General features: G+C 45.8%; 1 protein-coding gene across 1 annotated transcript in view; it reads left to right on the forward strand.

The window, feature by feature from the left end:
* The window catches only part of arpp21 (cAMP-regulated phosphoprotein, 21), a 205,275-nt gene that overhangs the window by 30,454 nt on the left and 160,024 nt on the right, over positions 1 to 14,797 (forward strand).

The following is a 14,797-nucleotide window of genomic DNA, read 5'->3' on the forward strand; positions in this document are numbered from 1 at the left end:
CTTCTATTGTCAGCAAAGTGGACCTTTAAATGCCATCTCATGGCACAAGAGACTGCAGGTACTGGAATCTGGAGCCAAGATGAGGCTAAACACAGACAGGAGGAACAGCACCTCATATTCTGCCTGGGAGTCTCCAACCTGGTGGCATCAACACTGAGTTCTCCAACTTCTGGTAACTGCTTCCTCTCTGTTCCTTTGCACTCTCTTCCTGATCTACCTAGCCCCCTTCACCACGTCTCTTTCTCCTCCTCAATCCACTCCATCTGCCCATCACCACCCACTGGTTCCCCTCACCCTCTGCCCTCCCCACCCCCCTCCCTTTATTCCTCGCTCCACCTTCCTCTCCTATCAGATTCCATCATCTTTGTCACCTCCACCTGTCACCTCCCATCTTCTGTCACCATTCCCTTCTGCTTATCGCCACCCACCCCCCCCCCACCCCAATCTGGATCCACCCATCACCTGCCAGCTCTTGCTCCACCCCTTCCCCCCACCTTTTTATAGCAGGTGCCTCCCCTCTTTCTTTCCAGTCCTGATGAAGGGTCTCGACCATTTCCCTCCATAGCTGCTGCCTGACCCGCTGAGTTCGTCCACCAGTTTGCTTTGTGTGTTGCAGCAGTTATGTTCTGAGGTTGCAAAATGCGAGCTGTTTCTGATCCTGGTGCCCAATTTATAACATTACATGATGATTGGTGACATTAGATGCTCATTTGACACTGGGAAATATCAAGTGCTCTTCCCAGCTGGAAGCACGTGTCCCGTTACATGATTGGTACACCTTGACACCAGACATAGTTTCAAGTTACAAAACTGAATGAAGTTCTTTTCACTCTCCGTGTTTGGGAGTGTCAGGATTGAAGTATTTTTTTTCAGAATTGAATTTTATTTACAGCATGGTAACAGGCCCTTCCGGCCCAATGAGTCCGCACCGCCCATTTTAAACCCAAATTGACCTACCCGTATGTCTTTTAGAATGTGGGAGGAAACCGGAGCACCCGGAGGAAACCCACGCAGGCACGGGGAGAACGTACAAACTCCTTACAGACAGCGAAGGGAATCGAACCCCCAATCACTGGCGCTGTAATAGCATCGCGCTCACCGCTACGCTACCGTGCCACCCACAGGCAGCGCCAATGCTGTTACTGGTCACCAGATCAAATTGACTTTGAATTACTCAGTGCATAACAAAGCACCTTGTGCTCCAACTTCGAGGAAAATATGTTCTTTAAAGCATTGGGAGCATTACTTTGCCAGAAGTTGGAGCACAGGAACTATTGCTCATTTGTTTAAGGTCTGCGAGACACAAAAGACTGCAGACGCTGTAACCTGGAGTGAAAAGCAAACTGCTGGAGGCACTCAGGCAGTGTCTGTGGAGGCAGGGGTATGGTCGATGTTTCGGGTCAAGACTCCGCATTAGGACTGCGAGGGTAGAGGGGGTATAGCCAGAATAAAGAGGTGAGAGGGAGGGGTGAAGCAGGAGCTGGCAGGTGATAGGTGGACCAGGTAAGGAGGGGGATGACAGGCGGATGGAGCCAGGTGGGGGAAAGGGAGGGGAGGGGAGGGGAGGGGAGGGTGTTGGTAGAGACAGAGGCTGGAAGGTGATAACTAAGGAAGATGATAAGTGATTGGAGGTGCAATGGGCAGATGATACAAGGTTGGGGAAGGGATCAAAACCGGGTAACCAGAGTCTCAGGGGGCGGGGTTGGAAAAAAGGAGAGAACCTGGGCAGATCAGAAGATAAAAGGAACACAGAGGGTGCAGGTTACCTGAAACTGGAAAATATAATGTTCTACACTCGGTCTCCCCAATGCAAAGGAGGCCACGTTGAGAGCACCGAATGCAGTGGACGAGGTTGGAGGAGGTGCGTGTGAATCTTTGCCTGATCTGGAAGGGCTGTCTAGGTCCCTGGATGATGGCGTGGGAGGAGGTGGAGGGACAGGTGTTGCAGTTCCTACAGTTGCAGGGGAAAGTGCCTGGGAACAGGGAGGGATGAGTGGAGAACGGAGTCACACAGAGAGTTGTCCCTGCAGAAAGTGAAAGGGCTGGGGAGGGGAAGGTGTGACTGGTGGTGGGGTCCCTCTGCAGTTGGCTGAAATGACAAAATAGTGAAGGATGGTGTGCTGGATGCCGAGGCTGTTAGGTTGAAAGGCAAGGACAAAGGTAACTCTAGCAGGACGCAGGGTGAGAGCAGATGTCCAAGTAATGGATGAAGTGCAAGTTAACACTCCATCAACTATAGTAGAGGGGAAGCTACAATTCCTGAAAAAGGAGGATATTTCAGAAGGAAATGTTTATCTTGAGAACAGATAAATTGGTAAATTGGTTTATTATTGTCACGTGTACCGAGGTACAGTGAAAAACTTGTCTTGCATCCCGTTCGTACAGATCAATTCATTACACAGTGCATTGAGGTAGTACAGGGTAAAGCAATAACAGAATGCAGAATAAAGTGTCACAGTGACAGAGAACGTGCAGTGCAGGCAGACAGTAAGGTGCAAGGCCATAATGACGTAGATTGTGAGGTCAGGAGTCCATCTTATCATACTAGGGAACCATTCAATATCTTATAACAGTGGGCTAGAAGCTGTCCTTGAGCCTGGTGGTACGTGCTTCCTGGCATTTGTATCTTCTGCAGAGACGGAGGAAGAGATGGTGTCTAATTCAGTCATCGATGTAGCAGAGAAAGGGGTGAGGAGTGGTTCCTGAGTAGGTTTGGAACAAGGACTGTTCCATGTAGACAGGCATAGCTAGGGCCTGTGTGGGGGCCCATGGCTACACATTTGATTTGTAGAAAGTGAGAGGAATCAAAAGAGAATTTGTTTGGGCTAAGAACAAGTTCTGCAAGGTGAATGAAAGTGCTGGTAGAGAGGAGCTGGTTGGATCTTTGATCCAGAGGGCAGCACAGGGCCCTGAGACCTTCCTGATGGGGGAATGGAGATGTATGAAGACTGGAAGTCTGTGGTGAAGACGAGGCGGTGGGGACCAATGAATTGGAAGTTGTGAAAATGGAGGGCAAGCGAGATGTCCCGAATGTGGCTGGGAATGGACCGGACAAGGGGAGACGAGATAGAGGAGAGGTAAGAGGAGGTAAATTCTGTGGGGCAAGTGCACGCAGAAACAATGGTCCTACCTGTCTGTGGATCATTGAAAAGGAATAAAAGCAGGCAGTGCAAGGTTGAGGCAATGTCAGGTCGGAGGCTGTGGAGGGGAGATCTCCTGATGTGATGAGATCTGTGATGGTCTGGGAGACAGTGGCCCGATGATCATTGGTGGGTCATGATCAAGGGGTAGGTATGAGGAGATGTCTGAGAGCAGCCACCTAGCTTATGCAAGGTAAAGTTTAGTCTGCAGGACACAGCAGCAATTCCCATGTCTGCAGGTTTGACGACGAGGCTGCGATCGGTGCAGAGTGAGTGGGGAGCCGTGCGTTTGGAAGGGGTGAAGGGAGTGGGATGTCATGTCACCAATTGGGAATGAAAAGGCCAAGAGAGGGTAAAAGGCCAGAAGGGGGTGGTGAAGAAGAAGAGGAACGTTGGAGACAGGAGAAGGGGTCATCAGGCGGAAGGTGAGGAGGTGGGGGTGCGGCGTGAGGATTCCTTGCCAAAGAAATGGCCATGGAGGCAGAGGCAATGGAAGAAGAGCTCAACATTATGACGGGCCCAGGACTCATTGGTGTGCAGGCACAGGGGTACAAAGGTGTGGCCCCTGCTGAACTTAGAATGCTCAGAGCTGGAGAGGGGGAGGTTGGGGGGTGGATGGTGAAGACCTGGCAGGGGCAAGATGTGGGGTCAGCTGGGTAAGGGGATGAAGGGCTCAGGGGAGGGGGGGTAACACAATGGGGGGAAAGGGAGCTCAGGGGGGATGAGGGGAGGGAGAAGGGTTGAGGGTGGTTTAAAACCTGAGGTAGGTTGTGTGGGCTGCACTGTAAGCAGTACTCCCACAATAAAATCACTCTGCACTTGGGCAAATTAGGGAAGTGCCATCAACAGTTGGGAGATGCCTACAGAGCAGTATTTCCTTCTTAAAGCCTGTTACAGCTCTGGATGTGGTTTGCCATTAGGTTTTTCTGAAAGCTCAGCAGCTACTAAAACCCAGGTGGATTCATGTCAATGGATCTCATTATCTGAATGTCAGAGAGCTCTGTGCCTGGCTGCTGTGGATATCTTAACATTCCTGGATATCAGCACATGCCCAAAAACAGTGAATTGTGTCCAATCGGTGTTTAGGATCTCATAATTTCCCAGGACAAATTAATATTGCGAGACACAGGAGTCTGCAGATGGTGGCATTTGGAGCAAAAAACTAACTGCTGGGGAAACTCAACGGGTCAGGCAGCATCTGTGGAGGCAGAGGGACGGTCAATGTCTTGGGTCGAGACCTTGCATCAGGACAAGGAGTGTAAACGGGAGATAAGCCAGTGCTAAAAGGTGAGGGTGAGGGGTGAGGCAGGAGCAGATTCAAATTGCACCTTATTATTTAAGAAGGAGTAGATTTCTTTGAAAATGAAGCAAGGTTTCATGTTTTTGGACTTTGAGCAAAATTGCAAAGTACTTATTTTGCTGCATTGTACATTGGATTGTGCAAGTTCTTCTCACTCTATGTGCTTGGCACTGTCAGGATTGGAGAATATAACACCAGTGCTGTTACTTGTATCAATTTATTTTATTCCTATTTTAATAATCTTAACTTTGCAAGGAAGTATAGAAAATACAGGAGGGTACTTCAGAAAGAAATTAAGAGAGCAAAGAGGGAGCACAAAATCATACTGGCAGACAGGATGAAGGAAAATCCCAAAGCATTTTATAAATATATTAAGCACAAAAGGGTAACCATGGAAAGAGTAGAGCCCATTTGGGACCAAGGTGGCAATGTGTGTGTGGAGCCAGAGGATGGAGGTGAGGTCTGAAATGAATATTTCTCATTTCTAGTCACCAAGGAGAGGGACATTGCAGTGGAGAATTCAGGGAGAGGAACAGCAAAATTCCAGAACATGTTACCATTAAAAAAGGAGCCGATATCATATCTTAGTGGGCTTATTGGTGGATAAATCCCATGGGCCTAATGAGATTTATCTCTGGCTGCTACACGAGGCAAGGGAGGCAATAGCTGGGCTCTGGCAGAAAATGTTTAGTCTTTCTCTGGCCATGGATGAAGTACCAGACGAGTGGAGCTCAGTAAATGTGTATGCTTAGTGGTTAGCGCGACGCTATTACAGCGCCAGCGACCGGGGTTCGATTCCCGTCGCTGTCTGTAAGGAGTTTGTACGTTCTCCCGTGTCTGCGTGGGTTTCCCCCGGGTGCTCCGGTTTCCTCCCACATTCTAAAGACGTACGGGTAGGTTAATATGGGGGTTTAAAATGGGCGGCGCAGACTCGTTGGGCCGGAAGGGCCTGTTACCACGCTGTAAATAAAATTTAATTTAATTTAAATTTAATTTAATAAAGAAGGGCAGCAGGTATGAGCTCGGTAATTCAGACCTGTGAGTCTAACATAGATGGCAGGGTAAAGATTGGAATAAATTCTGAGGGACAGGATTAATCTACATCTGGAAGGCAAGGATTGATCAAAGATAGTCAGCATGGCTTTGTCAGTGGGAGGTCCTGTCTGACTAAATTGAATATTTCAAAGAGGTTAAAAAAATGCATTAATGAGGGCAGTGTGGTTGCTTCAGTAAGGCCTTAAACAAGGCCCCACATGGGAGACTGGTCTAAAAGGTTAGAGGCGACGGGATGCAGGGCAAGTTGGCAAAGTGGATCCAAAGTTAGCTTAGTAACAGGAGGCAGAGGGTGATGATGGAGGGTTGTTTTTGTGATTGGAAGCCTGTGACCAGTGGTGTCCCACAGGGATGGCACTGGGACCCTTGCTATTTGTTAACAATTTGGATATGAATATTGGATGTGTGATTAGTAAGTATGCTGATAACACAAAAATAATGGTGTTGTTGATAGGAGGACAGGATGATATTGGTCAGTCAGTAGGATGGGCAGAGTAATGGCGGATAGAATTTAATCCTGATCATTTCAAGCTGTTGTAATCTGGGAGGACTAATCAGGATAGGACGCTCACAGTGAATGGTAGGGCCCAGGGAGTATTGAAGAACGGAGGAACTTCGCTGTACAAGTCCTAGGATCTATGAAAGTGACAACACAGATCGATGAAGGTGGTGAGAAAGGCATTCAGGATATTTACCTTCATGAGCCTGAGTTACAGGGAGAGGTCGGGCAGGCTAGGATTTTATTCCTAGGAATATAGGAGATTGAGGGTTGACCCTATAGACGTGTGTAAATCATGTGGGTATAGATCGGGTGAACGCACACAGTTTTTTCCCCAGGGAAGGAGAACTAAAAACTAGAAGGCACAGGTTTAAAGTGAAAGGGAGAAGATTTAAAAGGGACCTGAGGGGCAACTTCTTCACACAGAAGATGGTGCGTATATGGAACGAGCTGCCAGAGGAAGTGGTTGAGGCAGGTACAATAACAACATTCAAAAGACACTTGGATAAGTACATGGATAGAAGGGGTTTAGAGGGATACGGGCCAAATGTGGGCAAATGGGACTAGCTTGGTGGGTACCATGGTTGGTATGGACGAGTTGGGCTGAAGGGCCTGTTTCTGTGACTGTATGACTCCAAAGAGTTCCAGAAAAGATACGGGGAACAGGTTCAGGCACCTAGGAGATAAAGGGAGGCTGGGGATGGGGCAGGAGCTGACAAGGACTGAAGGGTGGGTGGCTTTGAGAGAGGTGGTGATAAGAGATTTGAAGGACAGGAGACAGTAAGGAGAGAAACGCTAACAGCATCGACCAGCAGAGGCCAGGAAGGGGCGCATGGTTGTCGAGGGCTCAGTGGGAATGGGATCGAAGGAGCTTAGAAGAGGGACCTCAGGGGCAGGATAAGCTCAGGGAGAACAGAAGGGAAACAGGAAGGAATGGAAGAGGAATAACAATCAAGTACCCTCCCTCTGTGACTCAAAACAAAATGTGTATCAGTGTTTGAATTTCATCCTGGGCTTGAGTTATAAGGAGAGACTGGATGGGCCGGGACTGTTTTCCCTGGAGTGAAGGAGGCTGAGGGGTGACCTTATGGAGGTTTATAAAATCATGAGGGATAAGGTGAATGTTCACAGTCTTTTCCCCAGGGTAAGGGAGTCTAAAACTAGAGGGCATAGATTTAAGGTGAGAGGGGAAAGATTTTAAGGGGACCCGAGGGGCAAAATTTTCACACAGAGGAATGTGAATGGGTACGTGGAATGACGAAGTGGTAGAGGTGAGTACAGCGACATTTGGACAGGTACATGGTTAAGAAAGGTTCAGAGGGATATGGGCCAAACATAGACAAATGGGATTATTTTAAGTAGGCACCTTGGTCGGCAGGAACAGGTTGGGCCGAAAGGCCTGTTTCCATGCTGTATAACTCGATGACTCGATGAGATAGGTCATAGAATATGATAGAAGGGGGGTATGGGAAAACTTTCTAAGACATTGGTGAAGCCACAGCCAGCACATTGTGCACAGTTCAGATTTCACAGCATAGAAAGGACGTGCTTGCGCTGGAGAGGGTGCAGAGGAGATTTACCAGGATCTTGCTTGGGATGGAACATATCTATTATAAGGAGGGATGAGATAGGCTGTTTTTCCTTGGAGCCATGGAGGCTGAGGGGGGACCTGATAGATGTTTATCAAATTATGAGAGGCGTAGATAGCAAGAAACTGCTCTCATTAGCAAAGGTAGCTAAAACTTGAGCACATATGTCTAGGGTAAAGCCTAGAGGGGATCTGAGGATGAACTTTTTCACTAAAGGGTAGTTGGAATCTGAAATGTACATTCTGAGTGGGTGATAGAGGCAGAGACTTGAACCACCAAGGCAGAGAACGCCACAGACCAAGTGCTGATAAATGGTGTAGATAAACACTTGTTGGTCTGCAAAGACATGGTTAGGAGAGTCTCTTTCTGCACTGTATCACTCAATTATTCTATGACCTTATCAAAAAAAGAAAAGCTGCATTAATGTGGAGCATTTTGCAGCTTTAGGACTTGGGAGTAGGTCCATTTACAGAGTAATTGTTGCTTTGAATGGAGTGCATGTATTTTAAGAATGCATTCACAATGGAATGCCTGCGGTATGGAGTATTCAAGAGACTGACAGAAAGAAAAAAATGTACTGAATATTGAGGAGAAGTATGTCAGAGAATTTGTGCAAAGTATCAAATTTGAATAATATTTCAATTAGCATACAATTTGTTGGATAAGTTAATGGTTTAGTACAAACCTTTTTGGTATGAAGCTGGAAGTTAAGAAATCAAATGGCATGTTGAAAGGGTTTGAGTTCAGGAGCAGGGATACAGGGATATCTTGCTGCAATTAGTATTGTGTGCAGTTTTGGTCTCTTCATGTGAGGAAAGATGTTCTTGTTATGGATGTTCTTGCAGCCAAGGTTCACCAGACTGATTCCTGGGGTGGCAGGGCTGACGTATGAAGAGAGTTTAGATCAATTAGGCTTATATTCACCAGCGTTCAGAAGAATAAAAAAGGATCTTGTAGAAACCTGCAAAGTTCTAACAGAACCAAGCAGATCAGATGCAGGAAAAATGTTACCAGTGGAGTTCAGGGCCAGGGATCACAGTCTAAGGATAATTGAAAGGCCTTGTGGGGCTGAGATGATGTAAAATTTCTTCATGCAGAGCATGGTGAACCTGTGGAATTCTTTACCACCGAAAGCACTTGAAGCCACGTTTTTTATATATTCAAGAAGGAGTTGGATATAGTTCTTAGGGCTGAAAGGATCAAAGGATATTGGAGAAAACAGGAACATGGGGCTGAATTTGGATGATCAGACATGATCGTATTGAATAATGGAGCTGGTTCGAAGGACCAAATGGCCTACTCCTGTCCCTAATTGTCTGTGTCTGTATTTTGGTTCCTGTGTATGATTTTTGAATGTAAGAGATTAACAGATAATGACATTGTCAGGATTTAGAAATTCGTGACATCTGTTTACTGTCATTAGGCAGGCGGTACTGCAGGGAACTTTACAATGATTATGTGCTTAATTACTTTCTGATTCCCATGATTTTACCTTTGATGTTTTTAGAATATGTTATTAATCTTCTTGGAGGAATCAAACAAAATTCTTTAATGGATCATCATTAAACATCCAGATCAAATTTCTATTCAGAAATAGTTCAAATTTAAATGTCATCAAATATTAAGATAATTTACAAATATCTAGATGTGCTCACAGTTGACACAGGTTTACTTCAGTATATTTCCTGTGGTTGTTTTCATGCCTACACTTGTAAATAGCATCTGCTGATTAGTCACGTTAGTCTGTTCTGGATTGCAACCACCCTCTGACTGAAAAAAAATCCCTCCTTGGATCCCCTCTCAACCTCTGCCATGGGCATTAGGTAGACCATTGCTGGAATTTTGTGTGCAGTTTTGGTCACCACACTTTAGGAAGGAAGTGACTGATCTGCAAATGGTGCAGAAGAAAGTTTGCCGGAGGCAAAGGTCTCTAAGTTTCTTCCGAGCTACCCCCTCTCATAATTTACCTTTGTCAGGTCCCCCCTCAGCCTCTCTGCAACAAGGAAAACAAACCCAGCCTCTCCAATCTCTCCTTGTAACTTGAAATGTTCCACCCCAGGCAACATCCTGGTGAACCTCTTCTGCACCATTCGCAGTTCAGTCACTTCTTTCCTAAATTGTGATGACCAGAACTGCAGGCAAATTTCCAGCAGTGGTCTAACCAATGCTTCATAAAGCTGTACCAATAAAATGAAGTAATCTGTATACATCATTTACCACCCTATCTACCTACGCTGCCTCTTTCAGAGATCTTTTGACTTCTACATCAAGGTCCCTTTGTTCCTCAATACTCTCCAGGTCCCTACCATTTGTGGTATATGTCCTACCCTTATTATCCTTCCAAAATGCATCACCTCACACTTAAGGGAATTAAATTCTATTTGCCATTGCCCTGCCCACATTACCAGCCAATCAATATCATTCTGTAATCTAAGAATATACTCTTCACTATTAACAACATGTCATCTGCAAACTTATTTGAATGTATTTAACAACACAAAGGGATCCATGTTAAATCCATTTTCTTCCAGTTTATAACCTCCCCTGCTTTTTTAAGAATATTTTTGCTTAGTAAATGATTACAAGTTTTTTAAGTAAATAATTTTCCCTTGTACGTGCTTTCCACCAATTTGTAATTATTTTCTTTTAAATTTTACATTATCTTTAAATTCAAGACATCCCAAATGGAAAGGAGTTTTCTGAAGATCCCTGAGACTTGTTTGGAAGTTATAATAAATATGTGTACAGCTGTTAGTTAAAGAAAACTATATAATCTGCATGATATGCATTCTTCTTATACACTATATCTTAGTGTGTAAGAGGACATTATGTCCTGCATTAGTGAATGGGAGAATGTGGATTTGAACTCAAGGACATAAGAAATAGGAGCAGGGGTAGGCCTTCCTGTCCTTTAAGCCTGCTCCACCATTCATCAAGATAATAGTTGACGACCGTGTCATTTTCCAGCACTATCCCTTTATCCTTGGATTCGCTTAATATCCAGATATTTGCCAATATCTGTTTCGAATTAACACATGACTGAGCCTCTGGAGTAGAGAATTCTAAAGATTCAGTGTTGAAATTTTTCCTCATCTCAGTCTGAAATGGCTGATACATTATTCTCAAACTGTGCCTCCTGGTCAGAGACTCCTCAGTCAGGGGAAATCCTCTCTCTCTGCATCTGACCTTTGTTCGTTTTGATGAAATTTTCTCTCACTCTTCTCAGCACTAGAGAATACAGTTCCATCCTACTCAATCTCTCCTCAAAGGGCAAACCCACCATTTCTGGAACTTCGTGAATGGCGATTCAAGTGCTCCCCTAGATGATACTTAAATGTTGTGAGAGTACCTTCCTCCACCACTCATTCCAGCAGTGGCTCTGACATCCACCATCATGAAGTGTTTTGAGAGGCTGGTCATGGCTCGCATCAACTCCAGCCTCCCAGACAATCTCAACCCACTGCAATTCACCTACTGCCGAAACAGGTCCATGGTGGATGCCATCTCCCTGGCCCTACGCTCTGCTCTGGAGCATCTGGACATGAAAGACACCAACATTAGACTATTGTTTATTGACTACAGCTCCGCCTTCAATACTATAATTCCAAGCAAACTCATCTCCAACCTCCGAGACCTGGGACTCAACACCTCCCTTTACAACTGGATCCTTGACTTCCTGACCAACAGACTGCAATCAGTGAGGATAGGCAGCAACACCTCTGGCATGATTATCCTCAACACTGGTGCCCTGCAAGGCTGCTTCCTCAGCCCCCTACTCTACTCCCTATACACTCACGACTGTGTGGTGAGATTTTGCTCTAACTCCATCTACAAGTTTGCAGATGACACCACCGTAGTGGGCTGAATCTCAAATAATGATGAGTCAGAGTACAGGAAGGAGATAGAGAGCCTAGTGACATGGTGTCTGACAACAACCTTTCCCTCAATGTCAGCAAAATAAAAGAGCTGGTCATTGACTTCAGGAAGAGGGGTGGTGCACATGCTCCTGTCTATATCAACAGCGCTGAGGGCGAGGGGGTTGAAAGCTTCAAGTTTCTAGAAGTGAACATCACTGATAGCCTGTTCTGATCCAACTATGTAGACGCCACGGCCAAGAAAGCTTGCCAGCGCTTCTACTTCCTCAGGAGGCTAAAGAAATTTGGCATGCCCCCTTGGACACATCAATTTTTATCGATGCATCACGGAAAGCATCCTATCTGGATGCATCATTGCTTGGTACGGCAACTGCTCTGCCCAGGACTGCAAGAAACTGCAGAGAGTTGTGGACACAGCTCAGCACATCAAGGAAACCAGCCTCCCCTCCATAGACTCTGTCTATACTTCCTGCTACCTCGGTAAAGCAGCCAACATAATCAAAGACTCCTCCCACCCTGGACATTCCCACTTCTCGCCGCCTCCCATTGAGCAAAGATACAAAAGCCTGAAAGCACGTATCACCAGGCTCAAGGACAGCTTCTATCCTGCTGTTATAAGATTATTGAATGGTTCCTTAGTACGATAAGATGGACTCTTGACCGCACAATCTACCTTGTTATGACCTTGCACCTTATTGTCTGCCTGCACTGCACTTTCTCTGTAACCGTAACACTTTATTCTGCATTCTGTTATTGTTTTCCCTTGTACTACCTCATTGCACTGATGTGATGAAATGATCTATATGGACAGCATGCAGAACAAAGTTTTTCACTGTACTTTGGTACATGTGACAATAATAAACCAATTTATCAATTCACCTGTACAAGAGACAAGTTGCACCTGAACTGGAGGGGTCCAATATCCTGGCCAGGAGATTTGCTAGTGCTACTCAGGAGGGTTTAAACTCGAGTGGCAGGGAGGTGGGGCCCTGAGCAGCAGAATGGCTGATGAGAAATCAGGGGATAATACGTTAACCAATGAGAGCAAACTTAGTCATCAGGATAGACAGGAGCTCAGTAAAGGGAGAAGACCATTGGCTTAAACTGCATTTATTTCAATGCAAGAGGCTTGATAGGCACAGCAGATGAACTCAGGGCGTGGATTAGTTCTGGGAACTGAGCTATCATTGCCATAACAGAAACATGGCTGAGGGAAGGGCAGGACTGGCAGCTCAATGTTCCAGGATACAGATGCTACAGGCGTGACAGAGGTGCAGTAAGAGATGAGGGAGAAGTTGCCTTCTTGATGAATGAGAACATAACAGTCATTAGAGAATATAATCTTGGAGAATCATCCAGCGAGGCCATATGGGTAAAATTTAGAAAGAAGGGGATGGTCACTCAGATGAGATTGTATTACAGGCCCCCCAAAAGTCAGCAGGAATCGGAGAAGCAGACATGCAGTGATATTGCAGCTAGCTGTAAACATAATAGAGTAGTATTAGTGGGAGATTTTAACTTCCCTGATATTGACTGGGCCAACCATTGTGTAAAAGACTTGGACAGAGTGAAATTTGTGAAATGTGTCCAAGAGAGCTTCCTTTATCAATATATAGACGGAACTACTAGAGAGGGTGCAACACCAGACCTCCTCCTGGAAAATGAGGTAGGACAAGTGCAGAAATATCTGTCAGCGAGCACTTTAGGTCGAGAGACCATAATTCTATTAGTTTCAAAATAGTTATGGAGAAGGATATGACTGGTTCACAATGGGGCAGTGCAAATTTCGTAGCCATTAGGCGGGACCTTGCAGATGTTGATTGGGTGAGATTGTTTGCAGGGAAAGGAGAATCTGCCAAGTGGGAGGTGTTTAAAAGTGTGATGTCCCAAGTTCAGGGCCTGCATGTTCCCGTCAGGGTGAAGGGTAGGGCTGGCAGGTTTCAAGAACCTTGGTTGATGAAAGATATTGAGGCTCTGGTTAAGGAAAAGAGGGAGACATACACTGCACATAAGCAATTGGGAACTAGTGAATCTCTTGATGACTACAAGAAGTGTAGGAGTGAACTTGCGAGAGAAGTTAGGAGGGCAAAAAGAGGATATGGAAAGGATCTGGCAGGCAAGGTGAGGCAAAATCCCAAGAGATTCTATGGGTATATTAAGAGTAAGAAGGTGGCTGGGGAGAGAATAGGTTCCCTTAAAGATCAGCATGGCCGTCTGTGTGTGGAACCAAAGGAAATGAGTGAGATTTTTATTGACTATTTCCCTTCTGCCTTTTCTGTGGAGAAAATGAAGGAAGCAAAGGATATGGGGGAAATGAGTGGTGTTGTTTTGGACCACATACAAATTAGCAGGGAGGAGGTAGTGGAAGAGTTAAAGTGCATTAAGGTGGATAAATCCCCAGGGCCTGACCTGGTGCGTTCTCGGACCTTGTGGGAAGCTAGAGAAGAATTTGTGGACATCCTTGGAGAGATTTCTGCTTCATCTCTGGCCACAGGTGAGGTTCCAGAGGACTGGAGAGTGGCTGATGTGGTACCATTGTTTATAAAGGGTAGCAAAAACAAGCCAAGAAACTACAAGCCAGTGAGTCTGACATCAGTGGTGGGTAAATTGCTGGAGGGGAATCTGAAGAACAGGATCCACCAACATTTAGAGAGACGGGGTCAGATTCAGGACAGTCAGCACGGCTTTCTGCGTGGGAAGTCTTGTCTGACAAATCTCTTGGAGTTCTTTTAGGAGGTAACCAAGAGGGTAGATGAGGGTAAGGCAGTGGATGTTGTCTATATGGACTTTAGCAAGGCCTTTGACAAGATCCCTCATGGTAGGGTAGTCTGGAAGGTTAGATCACATGGGAACCAGGGGGAGATAATGGATTGGATTCATAATTGTCTCAGTGGTAGGAAGCGGAGGGTGATGGTTGAGGGTTGTTTCTCAGACTGGAGGCCAGTGTCTAGTGGTGTGCCACAGGGGTCAGTGCTGGGACCTTTGTTGGTTGTAACTTATATAAATGATTTGGATGTGAACGTACAAGGCCTGGTTAGTAAGATTGCGGATGATACAGAAGTAGGTGGTGTTGTAGACAGCGTAGAAGGTTATAAAAATTACAGGGGGATCTTGTTCAGCTGGGTATGTGGGCTGAGGATGGAACAGAGGGACCTAGAAATTCGAGGAATACATTGCCACTGACGGCTGTGGAGGCCAAGTCACTGGGTATATTTAAAGCGGAGGTTGATATTTTCTTGATTAGTAAGGGTGCTGACGGTTAAGGGGAAAAGGCAGGAAAATGGGGTTGAGAGGGAAATATAAATCAGCCACGTTTGAACGTTGGAGCAGACTCAAAGTGC

This window comes from Pristis pectinata, chromosome 9, assembly GCF_009764475.1.
Source record: "Pristis pectinata isolate sPriPec2 chromosome 9, sPriPec2.1.pri, whole genome shotgun sequence".
NCBI lineage: Eukaryota > Metazoa > Chordata > Chondrichthyes > Rhinopristiformes > Pristidae > Pristis > Pristis pectinata.